At 49.3% G+C, this 8683-nt stretch overlaps 1 long non-coding RNA gene across 1 annotated transcript; it reads left to right on the top strand.

Annotated features, from left to right (window-relative positions):
- Positions 1 to 534: 534 nt before the first annotated feature.
- Positions 535 to 8677, top strand: LOC121233081. Its single transcript, XR_005931863.1, has 4 exons — positions 535 to 620; positions 3538 to 3544; positions 3658 to 3664; positions 7844 to 8677. It is a non-coding gene; the product is annotated as an uncharacterized LOC121233081 (long non-coding RNA).
- Positions 8678 to 8683: the final 6 nt, after the last annotated feature.

Here is an 8683-nt window from a genome sequence, read left to right on the forward strand (position 1 = left end):
AACCAGCTGTTCTTCTCACGCACCGCAACGACAGCAAGTTCTTCACTTCAGCAGAGACCGGCTCCAAAAACCCCATCCCGAACTCGGAAAGACCCATCCGGCGTGCCGCCCCGCTCCCCGCACGGCTCTAAGGGCCCTGCGCAAGAAGCACCGGGACGTTCCTCTCACACGGGGCCCAAGCCGCGGCAGCCCGGCGGTACTCACGTTCTGCAGGTAGCGGAAGATGAGGTTCTGGAGCGCAGCGTTAAGGACGCCCCACAGACAGACCACGCACCCGCACCTTTCCTGCGCCAGGGTTCGGTAAAAACGCTGTTCACTGCTGTCATGGGGAACGGCTCAGCCACCGGCGAAGGCGCAGGCGGCCAGGCTACGTTTAATACGGGACCTTCAGGAGAAGACGAATAGAAGAGGGAAGAATAAAACATTTACAGAAACCATGGCGTAGCCCAAACCCCGTCTGCACGGACAGAGCCTAGGCCGGGGACAGCAAAGGCTGACGACAGAGCAGGAGGAGGGAAGCAGCGAGGGGGAAGCCTTCCTCGCCGGGCTCTCGCGTGCTCTTCCTCTCTCCCAAAGCCTCCATGAGCGAGTGAGCGACCGACCGACCCATGCTGGCAGAAGTTTCAGCGGGTGTCATGGTTTAACCCCAGCCAGCAACTAAGCACCACGCAGCCGCTCACTCACTCCCCCCCCCCACCCAGTGGGATGGGGGAGAAAATCGGGGAAAAAAGAAGCAAAACCCACGGGTTGAGATAAGAACAGTTTAATAGAACAGAAAAGAAGAAACTAAGAATGATAATGATAACACTAATAAAATGACAACAGCAATTATGAAAGGATTGGAATGTACAAACGATGTGCAGTGCAATTGCTCACCGCCCGCCGACCAGCACCCAGCAAGTCCCCGAGCGGCGATTCCCCGCCCCCACTTCCCAGTTCCTGTACTAGATGGGTCATCACACGGTATGGAATACCCTGTTGGGCAGTTTGGGTCAGCTGACCTGGCTGTGTCCTGTGCCAACTTCTTGTGCCCCTCCAGCTTTCTCGCTGGCTGGGCATGAGAAGCTGAAAAATCCTTGACATTAGTCTAAACACTACTTAGCAACAACTGAAGACATCAGTGTTATCAACATTCTTCACATACTGAACTCAAAACATAGCACCGTACCAGCTACTAGGAAAACAGTTAACTCTATCCCAGCTGAAACTAGGACAGTATCCACCCCTTATTCTATACCATTGACGTCATGCTCAGTTCTCATACCTTTAGTTACATCCTGGTCAATCATCATCACCTTTTCCATCCCTTTGAGACATATGAACAATGAGATAGATATAGATATAGATATATATATATGTATACATACACAGAGATATCATTCCTTTAGTTTATGGGTTATGTTCATTAAATGTTCATTGACTTCATTTAGCTCCTGACTCTGGGCTCCATCTGTCATACCAGTCTTTCTGGGCAGGAGGGATGGTGCAAAGTCCTCTCAGCGGTAGAGCAGAATTGGGCTTCAGTGCAGTGTGACGAGCAGTTGACATTGGACACAGCAGGAGGATGGTGTGCACCGTTGGATTGTTGCATGCTGGAGTCAGTTCTGGTTCCATCACTACTGCGCTTTGCTCAGTTTTATCACAGTTTTTTCTTGCTTGATCTAAGTGGTTCTTACTATAGTACTATGGATATAGCATATAACAATTATAGTAATGATAACATGCAGTAGCAGGGTTATATAGCAACTAATATCATACAGGTTAATTCTGGCTATTCTCACCTAAAATTAAATCCCCTTGAGGCACACATCGGACTTCCCCATCTTTTCGCATCACCCACCAAGTGCACCCAGGCCCTTGAGCAAAAGCAATCCCAAGAATGGGTTTACCTTTGCCTGAGGCAGGACTAACCCAGACTGTCTTCCCTAATATATTTTTTTTATGTGCACTACAGGGACTTCATCCCCTTCTACAGTACGTAAAAATTCTGACTGGGCAGGGCCACCCCGATTAGCAGATCCTCTGGTGTTGACTAACCAGGTGGCTTTTGCTAAATGTGTATCCCAATGTTTGAAAGTTCCACCCCCCCCATTGCTCTCAATGTAGTCTTTAACAGTCCATTGTATCGCTCAATTTTCCCAGAGGCTGGTGCATGATAGGGGATGTGATACACCCACTCAATGCCATGCTCTTTGGCCCAGGTGTCTATGAGGTTGTTTCAGAAATGAGTCCCGTTGTCTGACTCAATTCTCTCTGGGGTGCCATGTCGCCACAAGACCTGCTTTTCAAGGCCCAGGATAGTGTTCCAGGCGGTGGCATGGGGTACAGAATATGTTTCCAGCCATCCGGTGGTTGCTTCCACCATTGTGAGCACATAGCGCTTGCCTTGGAGAGTTTGTGGGAGTGTGATATAGTCAATCTGCCAGGCTTCCCCAAATTTATATTTCAGCCATCGTCCTCCATACCACAGGGGCTTTAACCGTTTGGCTTGCTTAATTGCAGCACATGTTTCACATTCATGGACAACCTGTGCAATAGCGTCCATGGTCAAGTCCACCCCTCGGTCACGAGCCCATCTATATGTTGCATCTCTTCCCTGATGGCCTGAAGCATCATGGGCCCATCGAGTCATAAATAGCTCACCCTTATGTTGCCAGTCCAGGTCCACCTGAGCCACTTCAATCTTGGCAGCCTGATCCACCTGTTGGTTATTTTGATGTTCTTCAGTGGCCCGACTCTTGGGTACGTGAGCATCTACATGACGTACTTTTACAACCAGATTCTCTAGCGGGACGCAATATCTTGCCACAGTGCGGCAGCCCAAATGGATTTACCTCTGCGCTGCCAGTTGCTCTGCTTCCATTGCTGTAACCACCCCCACAGGGCATTTGCCACCATCCATGAGTCAGTATAGAGATAGAGCACTGGCCACTTTTCTCTTTCAGCAATGTCTAACGCTAGCTGGATGGCTTTCACCTCTGCAAAATGACTCTATTCACCTTCTCCTTCAGCAGTTTCTGCAACTTGTCGTGTAGGACTCCATACAGCAGCCTTCCACCTCCGATGCTTTCCCACAATGCGACAGGACCCATCAGTGAACAGAGCATATTGCCTCTCATTTTCTGGCAGTTTATTATACAGCAGGGCTTCTTCAGCACGCGTCACCTCCTCCTCTGGTGACATTCCAAAATCTTTGCCTTCTGGCCAGTCCGGGATCATTTCTAAAATTCCTGGGCGACTGGGGTTTCCTATGCGAGCCCATTGTGTGATCAGTGCGATCCACTTACTCCACGTGGCATCAGTCGCGTGATGTGTAGAGGAGACCCTCCCTTTGAACATCCAGCCCAGCACTGGCAGTCGCGGTGCTAAGAGGAGCTGTGTTTCAGTACCAACCACTTCTGAGGCAGCTCGAACTCCTTCATATGCTGCCAATATCTCTTTTTCAGTTGGAGTATAGCGAGCCTCGGATCCTCGATATCCTTGACTCCAAAACCCCAGGGGTCGGCCTCGGGTCTCCCCAGGTGCTTTCTGCCAGAGGCTCCAGGTAGGGCCATTCTCCCCGGCTGCAGTATAGAGCACATTTTTAACATCTTGTCCTGCTCGGACTGGTCCAAGGGCTACTGCTGCATGAACAATCTCCCGTTTAATTGTTCAAAGGCTTGCTGTTGCTCAGGGCCCCATTCAAAATCATTCTTCTTCTGGGTCACTTGATAGAGAGGGCTTACAATCAGACTGTAATTTGGAATATGCATTCTCCAAAAACCCACAACACCTAAGAAAGCCTGTGTTTCCTTTTTGAGTCGGTGGAGACATAGCTGCTATTTTGTTGATCACATCCATTGGGATCTGACGACGTCCATCTTGCCATTTTATTCCTAAAAACTGGATCTCCTGTGCAGGTCCCTTGACCTTACTTTCTTTTATGGCAAAACTGGCTTTCAGAAGGATTTGGATTATTTTCCTCCCTTTCTCAAAGACTTCTTCTGCCGTGTTGCCCCATACAATGATGTCATCAATGTATTGCAGGTGTTCTGGAGCTTCACCTTTTTCCAGTGCAGTCTGGATTAGTCCATGGCAAATGGTGGGGCTGTGTTTCCACCCCTGGGGCAATCGATTCCGAGTGTACTGGACACCCCTCCAAGTAAAGGCAAATTGTGGACGACACTCTGCTGCCAGAGGGATTGAGAAAAACGCATTAGCAATGTCAATTGTAGCATACCACTTGGCTGCCTTTGACTCTAGTTCGTATTGAAGTTCTAGCATATCTGGAACGGCAGCACTCAGCGGTGGCGTAACTTCATTCAGGCCACGATAGTCAACTGTTAGTCTCCACTCCCCATTAGACTTTCGCACTGGCCATATGGGACTATTAAAGGGTGAGCGAGTTTTGCTGATCACTCCTTGGCTCTCCAGTTGGCGAATCAACTTGTGGATGGGAATCAGAGAGTCTCGGTTGGTGCGATATTGCCGCCGGTGCACTGTCGTGGTAGCAACTGGCACTTGTTGTTCTTTAACCCTCAGCAACCCCACAATCGAAGGGTCTTGAGAGAGACCAGGCAGGGTAGACAGCTGTTCAGTGCCCTCCGTCTCCAAGGCAGCTATACCAAAAGCCCATCGATACCCCTTCGGGTCCTGAAAATACCCTCTCCTGAGATAGTCTATGCCAAGGATACACGGAGCCTCCGGACCAGTCACAATGGGGTGTTTCTGCCATTCGTTCCCAGTTAGGCTTACTTCAGCTTCCAATACAGTTAACTCTTGGGATCCCCCTGTCACACCAGAAATACAGATGGGTTCTGCCCCTTTATAACTTGATGGCATTAGAGTACACTGTGCGCCGGTGTCTACTAGAGCCTTATACTCCTGTGGGTCTAACATGCCAGGCCATCGAATCCACACAGTCCCAACCCAGTTATCCCTTTCCTCCACCTGGCTGGAGGCAGGGCCCCTCTAATTCTGGCCAGAGTATCCGGTATTCACTTCTCGTAAAATTGGCTCAGAAGTCCCTTCAAGAGGATCAGAAATAAGATCAGCCCTTCTACTCTAGAAACTGGAGCAGCATTTTTCCTACTAGAATCCCCTTTTGTGGTGGTTTTTCCTCGCAGCTCACGTACCCGTGCATTTAGGACCGAGGTAGGTTTTCCACCCCATTTCCTCATGTCCTCTCCATGATCACATAGGTAAAACCACAGGGCACCTCGCGGTGTGTACCTTCTATATTCTCTCTCTTGGGCAGAGGAGCCCTCACTCCTAATAGCTGAGACATTGGTCCTTACAGGTGGGCAATAGGACATATCCTCTTTGAATTGCTGGAAATCCTCAGACAGCTTCTCCACAGCCGAAATGCAGGCTTGTAGGGAGGAGGAGAGATTTTCTTCATATTGACGGAGTTGGCGAGCCACTTCATCCACTGTCGGTGCCTCTTCGTCTTTCCAGGTCATTATTGCCAGTGAGTTGGCATAGGACGATGGTGTGCTCTGTACAAATTTCCGCCACATGGGTCGTGTGCATTGGACTTCGTCTGGATCTTTGGGTAATTGTGGGTTGTCCGGGTCATGATGAATCGTCTCTAGCACAGCTAATTCCCTCGGATATTGGATACCTTTTTCCATAGTGGTCCACTTGCTTGATTGACATATAACATCTTCCTTAAAGGGGTACCTTTCCTTCACACTTGAAAGGAGTCGCCTCCAGAGGCTGATAGCTTGTGTTCCTCTTCCAATTGCCTTGTCAATGCCACCTTCCCTGGCAAGCGATCCCAGCTGCTTGGCTTCCCTACCTTCTAATTCCAAGCTGTTAGCCCCATTGTCCCAGCATCGGAGGAGCCAGGTGACAGTATGCTCACCTATACGGCGACCAAAATCTTTTCGCATATCCCGCAGCTCACTCAAGGATAGGGACCGGGTTATTACCTCTGCTTCTGCCTCTTCCTCCTGTTCCCGTGATGACCCTGGTTCACCTTCATCCTTTGCTAAGCGAGCTGATTTTTTTGTATATTTCTTTTTCTGTATGGGGGCAACTGATACTGGTGCAGGTTGATCTGCTGGTTCAGTTGCAGTATCGCTCACCGGGTTTTGGATAACCGCAGCGTCTGTTGCCAGGGTTTGGGTAGCAGCAGTGCTTGTCGCTGGGGCTGGAGGGACCGCAGTGCCCGTTGCCAAGGTTTGGGTAGCTGCTGTGCTCGTTGCCGCGGGCTGGAGGGCTGCAATGCCTGTTGCTGAGGTTTGGGTAGCCACAGTTCTCGTTGCCAGGGCTGGAGGAGTCGCGGTGCCTGTCACCAAGGTCTGGGCGGCCACAATGCTCGTCGCCGGGGCTGGAAGGGCCGCAGCGCCCATTGCCAGGGTTTGGGTGACCGCAATGCTCATCGTTTTGTTGTTAGGTCCAGAGACCTTCTCTTCCCCTTGAGGGTGCTGAGTTGTGTCGAACAGGGCTCGATAGGCATGGGCCAGGCCCCAGCAGGTTGCAGTGATTTGTATCTCTCTGGAGCTGCCGGGGTGACAGCATACCTTTACAAATATTTTACTAGTTCTTCTGGAATCTGCACTTGTTCAGGGGTGAATTTCCAAAACACTGGAGGTGCCCACTTTTCTAGGTACTTGCCCATACTACCCCACACACCCTGCCACTCATAATTATCCAGCCTCGGGGCAGACCTCTGGGTGATCTTCTTAAATAGTTGTTTAACCTTAAACAAGAGCTGAACCACATTCAGAAGCATGCTAATTCCCAGCAGTAAGGCTAGGACCGTGCTGGTATCCACATCCCAAGAGTATTCAAATTTTTCAAAATTCCCAAACACCATTGTAACTGGACTGAAGGAGAAAGGAGAGGGGAAGAAAGGTATCCCACTCATAGACTGGTTTTCCAAGGAGGAAAGGTAAATGGTATATATTATTAATAGTTTCCCACAGATGGCTCCCGCAGTATAAGGTGACAATGCTGAGTGCAAATACCAGATTAATCCCACAACTAATGACTTTATCATACCATAAACCAGTGTTATACAATACATCAAAGCGAAAACCTTAATCCACCTCCCACGGATGACAAGCAGCAGAAGAGGGACTACATACAGCAAGCGAGATGATAATAACAGAACTTTAAAAACCAGAGCAACAACTCTAGGAACACATAAATCAACATAATGACCAGTGACTATTAGACCAATATAATGAATGCTTATAACAAATTTGTTTTAACGAGCTCTGGTCAGGTTTGTCGTTATCTCAACCCTTAGTGCCCCACATTGGGCGCCAAAATGGACTGTCGTGGTTTAACCCCAGCCAGCAACTAAGCACCACGCAGCCGCTCACTCACCCCCCCCCCCCACCCAGTGGGATGGGGGAGAAAATCGGGGAAAAAAGAAGCAAAACCCACGGGTTGAGATAAGAACAGTTTAATAGAACAGAAAAAAAGAAACTAAAAATGATAATGATAACACTAATAAAATGACAACAGCAATTATGAAAGGATTGGAATGTACAAATGATGCGCAGTGCAATTGCTCACCGCCCGCCGACCGGCACCCAGCAAGTCCCCGAGCGGCGATTCCCCGCCCCCACTTCCCAGTTCCTGTACTAGATGGGACATCACATGGTATGGAATACCCTGTTGGCCAGTTTGGGTCAGCTGCCCTGGCTGTGTCCTGTGCCAACTTCTTGTGCCCCTCCAGCTTTCTCGCTGGCTGGGTATGAGAAGCTGAAAAATCCTTGACATTAGTCTAAACACTACTAGCAACAACTGAAGACATCAGTGTTATCAACATTCTTCACATACTGAACTCAAAACATAGCACCGTACCAGCTACTAGGAAAACAGTTAACTCTATCCCAGCTGAAACTAGGGCAGCGGGAGAAAGTCCTTCGGCAGGATAAAGCGTCGGCAGCTTGGGGCTGGGTGACCCTTCTGGAGCCGGAACAGCAGTTTGCTCAGTTTTGGTTTCACACCTTTCCTCTAGGAACTAAGACAGCACAGTGGATTATCAAAGCACGCAAGTGTTTTCTTCCAAAGAGAAAGTATGGACAATCAACTCCGACAACCGACTCTTCCTCTGCCAGCAGCTAACGCCTGAGGGCCCCCCCACCTGCACAAATCCTCGTAGGAAGAGAAGAGTCTCAAGTTCTTCAAAAATTTAAGGAAATCATCCCAAAGGTAGCTGCTAGGGAAAACGATCCCTGGTGGCAGGGTACACAATAGACGCCAGTCTCAGCTCTTTTCTGCAGGGTCACAAATTCAGACCGCACGTCTGACCAGCAGGGAAGTTTAGGACAACTGAGTGCAGATACTCCCAATGTCTACCAGTTCACCTGTGCTTTAAGACTCACTGCAAAGCCTCAGCTGGAAAAAGAATCACCTCTGGGTATCCAACCAAATAATCAGTTTCAATTTATTTGTTTCTTTATTTTCAGCCGTCAATCAGTTCACCAATTTCCATGAACATGTCATCCTCCTCATTCTCTGGGTCCACGTCAATTTCCTCTTCCAGTTTGCCTCCCGAGATTTCCCAAAGAAACTTCTCAAAGTCATCTTCTACAGAGAAGGGGGCTTCCCAGGCCCCTCTGGAGCTCAACCGGTCTGGCTTTACTGCTACTTGTGAGGAAGCTGAGGATGAGCTTGCGACCTCTGACGGTGCCACAGAGTCTGCCTGGCTTCCAATATGCAGTTCAGGACTTGGAAGAACAAG

The sequence above is a fragment of the Aquila chrysaetos genome, unplaced genomic scaffold, assembly GCF_900496995.4.
Source record: "Aquila chrysaetos chrysaetos unplaced genomic scaffold, bAquChr1.4, whole genome shotgun sequence".
Lineage (NCBI taxonomy): Eukaryota > Metazoa > Chordata > Aves > Accipitriformes > Accipitridae > Aquila > Aquila chrysaetos.